The sequence below is a fragment of the Camarhynchus parvulus genome, chromosome 2 (genome assembly GCF_901933205.1).
Source record: "Camarhynchus parvulus chromosome 2, STF_HiC, whole genome shotgun sequence".
NCBI classification, from domain to species: Eukaryota; Metazoa; Chordata; class Aves; order Passeriformes; family Thraupidae; genus Camarhynchus; species Camarhynchus parvulus.
In genome coordinates this window covers 97,294,082-97,309,961 of record NC_044572.1, presented here as the reverse complement: position 1 = coordinate 97,309,961, position 15,880 = coordinate 97,294,082, and the positions used below count along the sequence as shown (strand labels likewise).

The 15,880-nt window shown below is 34.7% G+C and overlaps 1 protein-coding gene across 2 annotated transcripts in view; it reads right to left on the bottom strand.

Moving 5' to 3' along the window:
• CDH19 (cadherin 19) overlaps nt 1–14,185 on the bottom strand; it is a 64,989-nt gene extending 50,804 nt beyond the window's left edge. For both annotated transcript variants that reach the window (XM_030943395.1, XM_030943394.1), the window contains exon 1: nt 14,038–14,185. The gene's annotated coding sequence lies outside the window, so the exon portion shown is untranslated. The remainder of the gene's footprint in view (nt 1–14,037) is intronic.
• Nucleotides 14,186–15,880: the final 1,695 nt, after the last annotated feature.

Below are 15,880 nucleotides of genomic sequence, written 5' to 3'. Positions count from 1 at the left end.
GTGAAATATTAATTTCCTGAAAACAAGTTCTGGAAAAAGAAACAAAGAAACAAAGTAATGATGTAGAATTTTTTTAAAAGGTCACAATGTAAACATTAAAAAACCCCCAAAAAACTAAAACAAAAAAAAAATGGGAGACCTACCAATGCCAAACTAAATGAAATTTAAAAATATAGTAAGGGTAAGATTGACTTTATACAACTAAATTCATACCATTATCTGTATTGATTTTCTTAAGTAGGAGAGACTGTATAATAACCAATGACTCACCTTGGAAACTTGCCTATAAAAATTAGAGACTTATGGTTCTAAGTTGGCAAAATATGACCAGAACTATTTCTGCCATGACAGTGACCACTTTTTATTGGTATCTTTTACATGACTCTTCAAATTGAAACAGCAACTCATGAAGAAGAGCAGAAAGAAAAAGCATGAATTGTAATTCCCATCTCTCATGGCTTTAATTACTAGATTTGTGAGACACATGGGGGAATGTTCCCCTGGGAAGTAATGTTTTAATAAAATCTCAAGACAGGAGATAGGACACCTCTTCATTGATGTACACATGTATATTTTAAAAGTGATGTGCAAGGTTTTGGGTACTTCTTTTAAAGTTAATCCCTTCACAGTGGTGCATGGAAAATAGTATTGAAGAAATAGCACTTCAGAGTTCATTAATGAGTGGATACTTTTCAAGCCTCTTGAAAACCACTTCTTGGCCCTGAACATAGTCATCAACACTCCTGCTTTGCAGAGTTTTCCTTTCCTTCATTAGGCTGTGGAGGTTTATTTGGTTCCTGTGGAGCCAGCTGGATAACTTCAATGCATGTAAATGCATGAATATGCATGAGCTTTCAGAGACATCATGATTCACTAAATCATAATTTGCCCCCAAAATAAGTTCTTACAAAAGAAATTACAGTTATAGGTTTTTATGGATAGCTCACTATTTTAAAGCAACTTCATCCACATAATACCCCTTCTTTCACGAGCCTGTCTGAGTTTCTGACTTTAATTCATTGCAAGCCAACAGAAACTGGGAAGTCCATGAAGTTGCCATAGTAACTCAATGGACAAAGACTTAATTCCCTAGTTTATGTAAGACAGAACTCATATCCTGCAGATAGTAATGGGCTTAAATTATTTAGGTCTAAAAAGTCAATGGATTATATATATTTAATAAATAAGTGTCAGTTCCTTAGTTAGTGAAAAATGGGCTTTGATTATCCCATGCTGCCTCAAAAGTATTTGTGTGTGCGATAGTAAGCAAATCAAAAAGCCAAGGGGAATAAAAAGGAAGAGGAACGTGGGTATGGTGAAAGTAGTTCTTTCCATGTTAAGAGAGGCTATGACCTATGCTATTAACTCATTAAGAATTTATTTTGAAAAAAATCCCTCAAACTGAGTTGTTAAGGTCCATAAAGGTCATGTGGATTTAACAGAAAAAGAGGATGGCACACTTGGAATTTTGCAGTCTAGTGAAAACAATTGGACAGGCATGAATTGTTGTTTACCGTTCACAAATATAATTTGCAGTAACAGTGCTGAGGTAACAAAATGTGGTACCGCAAAACTGAAGAAGTCTATTGAAAGATGTGTTATGAACCACATAATTTTGTCATGGGCAGCAAGTTTTACTGAGGGCACTACATAATTTTTGATTCAGAGTGTGGCATAATCAACAATTGGGCTCGGTTGTGTCAAGATGAATGTGACAAAAATAATGAAAGTAACTATATATTTGCTTACTCCAGAAAATTTCTCATTTCGCAACTTCTTGATCAGAAACTGAAAATCTCAATTGATTTGAGATCACCCACTAACAGAACAACAACAGTTTTCTTTTTTTGTCTGTTCAAATTTGCCGTCCTTCCCCACACCTTCTTCTTTATGCCATATTTAGCAACTGGGTAGAGTGAAATCATAAACCAGGCCTGCTGCAATGCAACTTGCCTAAATAGCATTGGTAAATATAAATATAATAAACATTCTTTGGGAATTTTTCATTAGCAAATGTATAGGGACATTTTAATCATCAAATCTACCAATAACTTCATGTGTCTTAAAAAAAATTCTATATATTTTAATTCCCTCGAGTAATGAATTCTGTAGCTATTTTTCATGAGGTTCCTGAGGACATGAGTTATTTATTTTAATTTTGCAAGTGCAAAAAGAACAGCTCATAGGGGAATTACGACTACAGTTTTATTGTATTTTATGTTGTTTTTTTTTTTATTCTTTTCTGGTATTTTAATTTATGTTCCAGATTTCAATAAGATGTTGAGCCTGAAAGTTTCCCATGTACATTTAATTTGAAGAGCAGACTGACATCTGTATTTCTTCTGGGATGGGAGGTATTCATGCAATCAGATTTACTTTTTTTGTCATTCCAGCTATCTCCTATCATTCCAGTGTTTTGGGTCGTTTCATAGTTTCCTGCTCATGACTTGTAAACTGTAGGTAAATGGCATGAAATGCAACAAGACATGAAAAACTTTTATTTTATTCAGACAAATAAAAAGAAGATTGTTACTTGCAACCAAAGAAAACAGGGAGCAGTTAGATATGCCACTATCATAAATTTCTTTGTCGCTCCATATGATAACAGAAGGCTTGGGGTTTTTTTTTGTGATTTTAGGTATGTTTTGCTTTGTTCAGGAAGTTCTCATGACTTGTGAGATGCCATAGGCAATTGCCTTAATGATAAGTTTGCTTTCATCTCCCGTTTCTAACCTCCACTGCTATTCAGCACACTCTCGAGTTTTTAGGGGTCTCTCAGAGAAAACATCCTCTAATTTGGAACGTTTTTACATATTTATATGTATACATATATGTATATGAGTTTGGATTTCCTTTGGTCATGTGTTTTTGGCAATTTTTTTCTCCAAAAAATATTTTTTTCTGTTGTGGAAGATAGGAACTCTGCATTTTATATGCTATAGCCTAATAAGCCTTCCACTCTAAGCATTAATTTTAATGAAAATATCTGTTCTCTGGACACTCAGAATTAGAAGACCACTCAGGAACCAGTGTCTAATTCATTACTTTCACAAAGGCCATCAAATATGCCAGTGTAATAAATGGAGGGTATTTGCAAAATACAGATATGTGCTTACTTAATATGGTTTGAAACTTCATTAAGTACTGCTTCATAATTTCACTAGGTCTTTTTTTAAATAAAAATCAGGTTATAGTATCTAGGCTGAAAATTCAAGTAGAGATAAGCTGGGATTACTCCCTGGTCTCATGGTTTTGCTACAGGGAAACATGTAAACAAAAGGGCAATAGCAATATTTTAGTCCTGAGTTTGTGCTGTTATTGCCAATTCCTGTCAGCCAGGAAAGTAAATTCTGTACATTTTCACTCTCATTTTCCTTCAAATTACTTTTGTGACCTCCTTGGCCCTAACTGAAATATGACTCCAAATATACATCGCTAATGCTGATTATGTTATTGCACTATTTCACCTTCGCTGTGCAGTATCAAAGGAGCAGAAACAGGGACATGGTATTGGCACAGTGCAAGGGAATGTTAAACACAGCACAGAAATCCCCCTCTTTGGGAAGGGGCCAGGGCCATTATCCATGCTAAGAGAGCCAGCATAGCAATGTGAAAACAAAACAAAAAATCCCCCCTGGATATAAAGTGTCATTTTCCAAACAAATAAATACAAGGGTTTCAAGTTTTCTTAGTAGAACATTAAAATAAGCTCTACTCTGTAGAGTAATGAATAAATCTAGTGTGTTGATTCTGCCCATTGCTGAAACAGTGTCAGGAAGGATTAGGTAAAACTAAAGGAGACAAACGTATGAAGCACTCACACACAACCTCCAAGAGAAAAGAGGCAACATGCCGGCTAGAACAAGGAATAGATAAAGGATTTTAGATCATCTGAACTTGTCTTTTGAGATGTCTTGCCATTTCCTTCACTTGATATCCAATGAGTTTTGCAGAATGCAAACAGCAATATTTAAAATAAGACAATATGGAAGTACTACAGCTTAAAATTGAAATATGCTTGAACAAAATGTTTTACCTTGAGAAAATGATTGAATTCTGAGCTATTTCAAAGTTGAAAGTTTCCAAGTTAATAAAATTATCTGATATTTTCAACAGATTATTTTTCTCTGTGGAAGAGAATAAGCAGGGAAAAAACATCTCATAAAAATCCAGTTAGTTCATCTAAGGAGAAAAAGAGAGCGGGCATTTTTTTGTGTGGATCACACCACTTGATTTTTTTTCAAATACTGGTGTCAAACTGGATGCTGAACTATTTGCAGCTAGGATCAAGTAGAGAGTAGGCTTTGTGAAAAGGTAACCTTAAAGTAAAATATGTTCTATTATCAGGATTCTACCAGTACAGTCTATTTGGATTTATAATCTTTGTGGAAACAGCAACTGATTCAACATACAGGGCATATAATTCATCTGTAATGAAAGCACTTCACCTTGAAGAGCACTTCCACTGGCTCTCAGTAGAATATTGTTCTATATTAAGAATTCAGGGGGGTGAATTGTGCTTAATGGTAAATGAATTGTAAGAGTTCCCTTTTTATCCCAACAGAGGACTATGCTGCTCTTCTGCAATCTTCTTAAGGAATATTTTGCAGTTTATAGCTTACAGTTTAACAGCTGTTTTCAGAAGTCTGCCTTTTCCTTCTCTTATTACTTTTGCTGCCCCTGGTCAGCCCCTCTTGTACTTTGAGTGGAGAAATTGTATGCTGTGAGTTGAACAAATGATAAGAAAAAAAAAAGCAAAACAAACTAAAAAGCTTTTTTTTTTTCTTGCCAGTTTATTTACTACTTGTACAACAGAAGAGAAGGTTTGAAGGAACAAAATGCCTGATAAGGTAGGAAAGCGACTGTCATGCTTACAGCATGTTTTATGGCTTCAACTCCTTCATAAAGATGGTTTATTTTGAAGGCTAAGGTTAATCTCTTGTCACAGGACTTTTTCCTGTACAGTGTTGAGTTTGTTGAGCATTTTACTACAAGGTCTATGAACTACTTCCAGCATCACTACACATAAATCCAAATGCTCGTTTGTCTTCAGAATGCCTGTACAATATCACTGAAACTATGGGGTTTATTTCTGCTGATGAAGCAGAGGGATCAAAAGAACTGAAAGAAAATTATTATTTCAAGGTAATATGGTTTTTTAATATTTTAGCACATTTTCCTAAGTGAAATACAACTGTCACAAAGTAGAAAGTACTTGGAGTTTAAGTCCTTTATCCATCTGATAACCAAGATCCTTCCTGATTATCTCTTTCTTTATAGAAAGAGGTCTTCAACTAGGTTGAGTTCGATGGAATAAATTGGATGGAGCTCTCTAAGTTGTGTTTACTGCACAATGGCAAAATGGCAAACTAATCTGAACCCATGCCAAAAATTTCCGCTGCTGTAACTGTAACCTGTTTTCTTTATCACAGATGTAGAAATGAGAGAGTTAGAGTGCATTATAACTAAACAAAACATGAACATATAAACATCCATACAGAATTGTTCTAAATTTTATATGTAGTTTAGAATTCAAAGCAGAAAATAGCTTCCAACACTAGAAGTGAAGTTTTTTAGCACACCATTAGCATCTCTGTTGGACTGTTTCTGTACATACAGATTGTAGCCCTTAAAATCCCCAAAATCAACTCCAATTTATCTTTGTAAACTGAGGCACTTGTATGTGATTTAATGGAAATGCTATCAATTTGCTTTTCTTTTATACATTTATATGTAATTATTTTTTAATGGTAAATAGTGGTAAACTATTATTACGTATCAATAACTAGCTGCTTAATGGGGTAGACCTGAATACCTAAAAAAATTACTATTGGGGTACGCCCTGTTAAAGTCTTTAAGGTTTGTGTCTTCAGTGCCAGATACTTGAATTAATACTTTTAAATACAGTAAATTGTTTAGATGATATTTTATGACCATTTTTATAAATATCTTGGTATTCAAAAATAAAAATTGTGGGTTTTCTATATGAAAGCGATTAGTTTAGCATCTCAGATTTTCAAAACTTGCTTTCTTCAAATTAATTTCCTCTCTTGAGAGAGATGTGAGAACAAAAAAAAAATTAAATTTGATTTTTTTTTTTTAATTTGGCTGAGCTTTCATTAATTGTGAAGTAATTTCAAACTAACCTTTAACTAACTCTTAGGATCACAAAGCAGTGCTGGGCAAGACGGAGCAGACTGTGACTGCTAACCCCGTTCCCCGTGGTTTGTCAGCAGTGCTGCTGTGGGCTGTGTGCCTGAGCTCGGCGGTGGGGGTGGCAGCAGGGCTGGGCTGGCTCAGCATCGCGGTTATCCCCAGTTATCTCCTTCCCCCAGCTCTGTCACCCGCGGTTTAGCCTCGCATCGAGCAATCGATGTGTCTGATGGGCAAATACCTCGCAGTGTCTTTTACACAGATGAGCTTGCTGCCGCTTGACAGACTTCCAACCTTTTACACCTATTAAGGAAGGAAACAATAATGCTGTCCTCTTCTCTCCGGAGTTTTCTATATTCTGCCCCTGACTGTGTCCTAAATGAATCAAGAAATCAATTTGCAGCCTCTCAGCCTCAGTTAAATCAAACTTATTCACAGTTTCTACTGAGTGAAAAACATCCCATGCCTCACTTCAGTACCCACTGTCATTTTAACAAGATCTAGCAGAGCCTTGGCCAAAGCTACACTGTCCAAAGTGTTTCATTTTGCCTTTCCCCCCTCTTTTTGTCTTTCCTTGTTACCTTTTCATTATTTTACTTTACCTTTATTAGTAATATTTGTGGAAATTATTTCTTCTCCTAGAATCATTGTCTGCTGAATACAGCTGCCAAATGAGGTATAAAATTAATTTTATCACCAGAAGAATGGAACATAATATGGAATAAACTTCTTTTATTGAAAAATAGTTACTACAAGATGAAATATTACAGTGTTTATTGTGAACTTATAGATATTATAGGCCAGGCAATAACCCAAGAGTTTATCTAATTTTTTTCATGTGAGTGTTTACCCTTTGTGGCATAGATAACATTTTTGCTTTTAATAATACAGGGCCTGAGGCTCTCATGTTTTCTTGAGATGGCATTTATTAATGTAAACCCCTGAAAGTTAAAGACTTAGTGTAATATCCAATGCAGCCTCCCTAAATTGTCAATGGAAAGAGAAAAGTATCTGTGCTTTACAGCATTGTAAGAAGGGCAAGGAGCAAATGAGTCTAAAACACCATCTTTCTGTCTAGAGAGAATCTTGGCAATTAACCTAATGTAATAAGTTACTTAAAGACATCTACAGGCAGCTCACATGTTCCTCTATTAGGAATGTTTTCCTTTCAGGTAGCGAAAGATGATTCCAGTAAAGGAAATTAGACCAGAACAAAGATGTTTCATTGTCACAGACATCCTTTTCACAAAAATCCTTTCTTTAGGATTTTTTCCTTCTAGGAAGCTGAGGTCCCAGAAACAAAAGGTAAACAATAGGTTATCTGCTTCTGTGGAATGCAACAGGTCAGTTCTGGATTGGCCCAGACTGAGTGTTTGGAAATAATGGCCAATCCAGAACTGAGCTCTCTCGGACACAGTCCGAGAGAGCAAGGTTTGTTGATCATTCTTTTACTTTCTATTCTTAGGTAGTTAGCAGCTTCTGGAAACTCTCTTTTTCTTTTTCTTTTAGTATAGTTATAATGTAATATATATATATATATCATAACATAATAAATCAAGCCTTCTGATCATGGAGCCCATCTCGTCTCTTCCTTCACCCCGAAAACCTTGTGACCAACCGTCGACATTTCATAGATAAACTAGTTTAAAATAATGTTTAAAATTCTTAACTAATATGCTTTTTATCTTCTTGGTGCAAACTACTTCAAATTATAATATAAGCCCTTATTTTTTAACCCATTTTTTTCTAGATTGAACAAAAGGAATAATGTTATCCAAAGAAGTTGACATTTCTTCTTTTTTTCCAGTATATTTTTAAAAAAGATAAACTAAAAACTTCAGAAAATTTTTTCTCAGATATTTTAATCCCTGCTTAACACAGATGATCACCAGAATGCTTTTTCTCCATATAATTACTAAGATTTATTATCAATATATCATAGTATCATAAATTTGTGGTATCATATTAACATATAAATCCTAACCACTATGTCATGTAGAAAGAAAAAAAATAGAAAAATAATATCTCCTTTGGTTATGAGAAAAGATCAAAACAAAAGAGTTTTATTACCTCACTTTATAGCGATTTTGTCACATATACATTAAAATTATCTCATTTTTCAGGCATTAGAGGTAAATATGAGTGCAGTCTTTCACTGACAATAATTCATTCTCCAATAGGTTCTGCTATATCAGCCCATAGGATCACCTCATTTCCCTGGTTGGCTGCAGTGAACATTGCTCCAACATAGCCAGACATAAAAGAAGAAAGCCTACAGGCAACAATTTCTAGGAATTATGAATTCCTAGAAATCTAAAGTTGCTGCCAGTGGAAGGCCACTGAAATAGTTCCAAGAGTTTATCTTCTGATCTTCTCCTGAAATAGTGTGCTTTTTACTCCCTTTGACATTTATGATTAGTAATACTCAGGAATACACTCTATCATTTTTATGATGCAACAGTTTTTGCTGTGCTGTCTAGTTTTCATTTGAAACAAAATAGGCTGAATCAGTTTGTAGTAGTTCAGACTTAAGCAGTATTTCTCCACTTGGAAATCAGCTATTATTCTGAAGAGGCTATCTATCAGAAAAAAAAAGAAAAGAAAAGAAAAGAAAATAAAAAAGGAATAAACAGGCAAGCTACACTACAAAAACCCAATGGAGGAAAAAGCAAAATCCATTATTTATGACAACTGTTATTCACATCTCTGAATTATTTACTTTTGCAGTTTGTGTAATATAGGTCGCAAATCTGAATATAAAATTTTATTTCAGGGTTTCTTTGAATCTTTCGTGCATGCAACATTACTGTGCTTGTAGACACTACGTTTGCGAGTAAGTTCTTGCTTTAAATTTTCTTCTCTTCTGAGAGAATAATTTCATTTTGGGGGGAAATAAGCAATATTATCTGCGGAAAATAACTAATTTTTAAAATTTTTAATTATTTGGAGGGGGTTTAGGTTAATTAATCTCAGGTTTGCTCTTTACGGACTTGATGTAATGGAAACTTGGGGTTTTTTTGTTAGTACTGGGTTGCTAAGAGCACTGGGTTGCTAAGTTACATGTCAGAGTCCTTCAGATGGCGGTGCTGGAACTAGCTCTGCCCCTCAGATGAGGATCCTTCATGATCCAGTCTTGGACTGTCACCTGAGGGTGGCTCAGGCTCCCATTGTAAGCAGTTTGTGCTGCTGCTCTGCAGGAGCCACCAGCAGAGGAGAAAAGTTCTGAAACACCCAGTCAGAGCCACAGCCATGGGCTGGTGCAGCGTGCAGAGCGCTGGAATGGGAAATCCCTGCCAGATATCCATTTGTGGGACCAGCAGTTGATGGGGCTGGGGTTGCTCAGAGGGTTACATGGGGGAGGCACCCCACAGTATGTGAGGAGAGAAACTCTTTGTGTGCATGTGGGAGGACTCAAAGAGGGAATCAGAAAGACCCATCTGATGCTGGGCACCATGTGGTGGAGACTGATCTGTTGACCTGCCTGAAGTTCTTCCTGGAGATCAGCATCACTGTCACTGTCCCAGGCTGCAGGCCAGAGTGGTAGAGTCAATCATAATATTTCATATAGCTCTGATTAAAATTTTCAGGTAACTGGGCCCATTTGTTTTGTACACTGTGAAATTGGCCTTATGCTGTGACAGTCTTTCAGTCTAGGCTCTGTTTTCCTGTTATCTTTTCTATCTATTTTTTTTCCTTAATATGATCGCTTAACAAAATAGTTGAGATAAAGGATCGAGTAGAAGAAAATTACAAGTGAGGCACCAGAAAATGGACCTAATTTTGTAACATTTGCACACCCCTGAAAGACTGCGTATGAAAAGCCGAGCAATCATCACAGTTTATCTCTATGTGACATTTCCAAATGCTATTTATACATTTTCTGGGTCAGTCTTTTATGAAAATAGCCATGTATGCCAGCTATCTAATGACCTGGCATTTGAAACCAATTCAATTTATATGTTAAATTTGATGTTAGGGGAAAACCAATACACTTACCACATTTTCGTTCTGTAAGACTAGTTGTCTTAATTTGTCTGGAAACATCTTTTTATTTTCCAGGAGTATCTCGTGAGATATAAAGTAGCATAAATCATTCTAGCTCTTCTACTACTGGGAATTACTGTTAAGGGTAAATTTTGGCCTAGTCAATATACATCACAGTGATACATATAAACAGCACCAGAAATGCCCTTAATATTCTCCAACAACTATCTGCATCTCATGGAGGAGTGAGAAATCAGCTGTTCAAAGTTGAACTGGGCAGTAACTGAATGCATCACTGTTTTCTAATTTGTTAGCAAAGATGGAAGGTTTACATCCTAGTCACCATTCTGAAAAGGTTCTCTACAGGGAAAGGATTGTGTAACCACAGTGTCTTTATCATTTAACAAGCATTGTCTCTTTAAACCCCTTTTAATATTTGTAATCTTGGTAGTTAGAGAAAACTCATCATTTTGACTAGACCATCCAAATGCTAACAATGAAAAGCTTCAAACCTTCTTTATGCTGCATGACAATGAGCACAGGGCATTTGAAATATTTTTTTAACATAACAATGTGGTCTATTATTGCTTAAATGCTTGTAAACCCAGTCATAAACACAAAATTTTTAAGCAAAAAAAAACTTCAAGAATTTTAATTTTCTGTTTTATTTAAGACTGTCTAAAAGATCTGTAAAATACTGAAGCATTTTGTAGACCTATTTTGCGGACCTGGTTAGATTTTAATCACGTTAAATACTAAAGATAATATTCAGTCGCACAATTCAGTTATTCTTTTGTTACTCATATTTTATAATTTATGCTACTAGAGTGTCTTTTGGCTTCCAAGGTGTCAAAATTATGTGTAAAAAGTGACATGTTAAATGACATCTTACACTGTCTCTAATGTTTAGTTAACAATTTTAAAGTTGTAACAACTGTCATTCGCTAGTTATAAAAACATTATATACAGTGTCAATGTAAGAAAGAGTTTTCCCTCCACAAATTGAACATTGTATCAGAGTACATGTGTTAGAGTTCTCCCTCAAGATAATCTTAGCAATCTTTAGGTATCATATTTTTAATTCCAGTACTGTATTTGCAGATACAAAGTCTTTTACTGAGGTTTTACTTTCCTTTTTTTTTTTTTTAATGGTTTTATTGTAATTAAATATCCCTTTTTCCTTAATTATGTTTTCTTAAAAGGAGTTTGCTTTAACAGTTAGGTCAGTGGCCTGAGACTGAAAGATTCTAATTTAATACCAAGGTCTTCACTGTGTTTGTGTCCCTAATAGAAAGCCTGGGAGAAATGTTCTTTTGCAAACATTGTTAGCAGTTACATCTTGTTAGCAGCAGCAACTGCAATTTCTTTTGTGCTACAGGCAATGCACATGCAGAGAAGAGACCTTGACATGTGTATCCAAAGCAGAATTATGTCCCCTGGTCTGTCCCATGTGGTCCTGAGCCACATCAGCCTCCTCTGTAATGGATGTGTACCATGTCTGCTTAGAAGGGTCTGTAATGGATAATCAGGATAACCAGGATAGCTGAGATGACCATAGACACTCTCCTGCCCTTTGATTCACCCATTTGCAGAAACGAATATGTTTTTGGATAAAGAAAATTGGAAGGACAGATAAGAAAACCATTGTGACACATCTCATTCCCTTTAGCATCAAAGGGTTTGGAACATAGTTGAAATTGAAAAAAAGTTAAGGGACTGTGGTGGAATCTATCTCTACTGCATTTGACTTACAAAGTAAAAGGAAAATAATGGTTTTTACCTAAAAATGATCTAATATTTTAAATCAGTATTATCTATTGTATTGTTAAATCTGTTGGCAAAATTACCTTATAAATTAAACTCATTTGAGAAATAGACAAATATTTCTGATTAAACTAAACAAGAAGATTCCAAGGATACTTCTAGAAAACGTTGCAAAGACTACACAATGGAAATTTCATCCAAAAGTATATATGTCACTATCGGACATGAAAGAATGCAAGCACACTACTGTTCTTCAGGTGAAGGAAGGAAGAGGAAGTTTATTTCCCTGACTCCAACATTTATAGTTTTCCAAAAGTGACAGCAGATTGGAGGGTGATAGGGACACCTCTCCAACAACACTGGTCAAACCAACAGTCCATCAACTTTCTCCTCTTCCATAAAAGAAGACAAAACAATCAGTTATTTACAGAAAGTGTCTGAAAAAGTTCAGCACAAGAATGTCCATATCAGAAGGCCTAGAAAATCTTAAAAAACCAGGGTGACATATATACATATAAAGTATCAAATCAAATAAATGAAAGAAAAATGATGAAAAACAACAAGTACATTAAACCACAGACATCATTAAAATATGCCTGTATGGCATATAATATATTGTTTTCTTTTTTCAATATCAAATTGTGTTGACACAGTCTGAAAATTACTTCATATCAGTAATTGTAAAACATTCGGACACATGAAAGAAGTATATAGACTTCATTTTTAGGATACTATACATTTTTCAGTTTTGAATATAAAGTGTGAATTATATTTCCATAAATTACCTTAGACTGGGTAAAAGAAGTAAAATTTTACTTCTAATTATGTGTGGTTTTCCATAGTAGATTTGTGACTTTATTCTTTAATTTTAAACTACATTTCTAGAGTATTTTGTGAGCAAGGCCCTCTCTCATCCTCTCTCCACTACCTAAAACTAAGTCCAAGAATAGGTTTTTGTTGTCTAGTTCTTTCACTGATGTATTTTTTATTCTGTAAAAATGCAAAAAGTCTCAACTCCAGTTCAGCCCTATATTCATTTTATGTAAGTGCTTGGTTCAACATTTCCAACAGAAAAATGCTGAACATTGAAATGTATTTTCATAACTCCTAAAACTGAGTTGACAGATCAATTTTTGCACATAGTGCAAATTCGTCCAGGTATAAAATAAAAGTAGTTTATCTAGAGTGCTTTTGCAACCATAACTGATTCCAAGTAACAGTCTATTAGAAAATAATATTCTAATCCAAAAGCTGTGTAATTCCCACCAGTTTCATAGCAAAATAATCTGCAGAAATGAACAAGTTGACAGACGCTTAGTATTTTAATAACAAATCAACAACTATTAAATATCTCTGGCCTATATTCTCTTGGATGCTTTTTGGCTTCAGTCTATTTGAAAAGTCTGAGCTTTAAAAATAAATTTTAACTATACCTCCCAATAGAATTGTTACAAAAGAAACATGCAATGCAAATATTTTGCCAGTGCATGGAATGCACAGTTCTTTGGAAAAACTCATATTAAGAAATTGCCATTTCACACTCAAGAGCTGACAAAAGTAGACGCACACATTTTCTGTGGTCTGAAAGACATTGCAGTTTCTAGCTGGGAGATTATAAAGAGAAATGGAAACAAAAATGTGAATGAAAACAAGAAAAAAATATATTGTTTCTGTTTCTGGAGTGAAGAGTAACAAGACAAGGAGTATTTCCTAGTGTTCTTTAAAACAGGAAAATTTTCACTCTTGATGTCACCCTCAGAAATTGCAGGCACACATTCATGACAATCACTTGCATAAGTGCAGCTGAAACAATCATAAGCATTCTGTCAGAGCTGGGGGTCTTGCAAAACATGGATTGATAGCATGAAAATTTTAATGTGTAAGTTGAACACAAAAAAAGCATAGTGAATATTTCTCCTGGTAAATCCAATTTAGAAATTTAGAATTTCACAGACACAAAAGTTAGACAGTGGACTCTGAAGAAACAAAAGCAGATCTCTCTTTCTAGAGGTTTTGAGGGGCTTCTGGGTTTGTCTTTGCCTTTTGTGCCTTTTGCACTGGAGGCACCCAGATAAATGTTTTAAGTTTGATTTCAGAATATAATAAATAAAATAAAAAAGTAGAAACATATCTTACCTGTGTAATTTCAGGACCTTCTAGAGGAATAAAGGAATGGATATTGCAAAAGTTGCATGAAACATGGAATGCAGAGAAGTAAGCAGTCCTGTTTTACTTCACAAATCCTCAGAAAGCTCTGGGAGTTACAGCTTCCTGCCAGTATAAGTCAGTTCTGCTTTTACTTTTGAAAACTCACAGTATGACACTGCTTACTGCATGCTATTTTGGGTGCCCTGAGTAAAACTATGAACACAGGCACTTTTGTGCAAAACATCATAAAGCCTCTCTGATGTTCATTCAGAGTCCAGAATTAAAATGCAGAAGGCTCTAGCAAGCAAAATACAAGCTGATTTTCTTCTTCCTAGTGGAAAAATAAAGTACTCTCTGGCAAGTAACCAGGGTGGTGGGAAGGTAATTTATTTTGTGTGAGAGCATTTTGCAAGTGAAAGGGATATGCCTTCTGTTTAGAGATTAGTCAGGGAAAAAGTAGTCAATTTAGAGCAGTCACAAAAGTTAGTCAAAGAAAAGAGTTTCTATAGTCTGGGTTTTACCCTCTGGCCATTTTTTTTTTCCACCAAATAATTTAGTTTCAAGAATGATACAATCTTCACACTGAGTAAAAAAAAATATGCCCAATATATTGTTTTATTTCCTTACATGTTTTAAGGGACATTAAATTACTGTTTTTTCTTTTGTTATAATTCTCTGTGAAAATTGAATTTTATTTACTAGTTAGTGTTGGGGTTTCATAGTCAAATAAAAAAAAATATAATAAAAATAATACAATTAAAAATAAAACAACACAAAAATCACCTAAAAATATTCTGGAATAATTATGCAGCAGGTAATAATTTTCCATAGACATCAGCTTTTATCTTAAGTCAATTTAGTAAATTTTGAGGATTAATTCAAGTATTCATTGTACCTTTAAAAAAAACAACGATATTGGGTGAGAAAACAAGAACTGTGTATTGCAGTAAAACTTCAGTAGTTATTATGGAAGGCATGTTTATGGTAGGATAATTTAGAGCCTAGTCCTACATCAGTTATAACTCCAGGCCAAGAAGATTTCTGAGCAGTCCTAAATGGAAAAAAAAAAGAATATATTTTTTAAGATATAATATGTCCTGCTAGTGAGAAAACTAAAACTAAAAAAAAGCTCCAAGCCACCAATCTCAAGAAAAATCTCTCTCCCTTTTTCTTCTTCCTCATATAGTCTCAGAAAATTTCTATGTGGAGCAGGAAAACTTCTTTTCTGTACTTCTGTCACATACATTGTAACATTTATTTTTTTTTAATAAAATAAGTCATGGAAAGCTATGCAGATCTTAGTCAGATGTTCAGGAATTTCATGAGCAGAACACAAGAGATGGCAAAACGGCAAATGAGGAAAGTGACTCTTTAGAATGGATAATGCTGTCAAACAACATGGTGAGATCATGATCTGCAAAGAGAACAGTTCTGGTTGATGCAGATGTGAAGTCTGGTGCCTTGGCTATTGCTGAATCCCTGTTTAATTTATTTACATCTAGATGTCAAAGTCAAATTGACTTCTACCAAATAAATACAAGAACCCCTAATATCACAGACTTTAAAACTTGAATTGAATGGGCTTGAAGTAATACAGGAAAATTGTCCACCCATCATGCCCATCCTGACAGAGTCAGAAAGATTTGTTCTCTATAGGAAAATAAGGTATAAATTATCTGAGTAGCTGGATTTTTGTAAGATTATTCAGAATCACTTGTGAGTCTTTTGAGGATGATTTCCTGAAAACTTCTTGAAGATTATCTCATCCTAATGACTTAGGTATATGTAACATAATTTCGGTATCAGATTGGAAATGAATGCAGTTTATAAA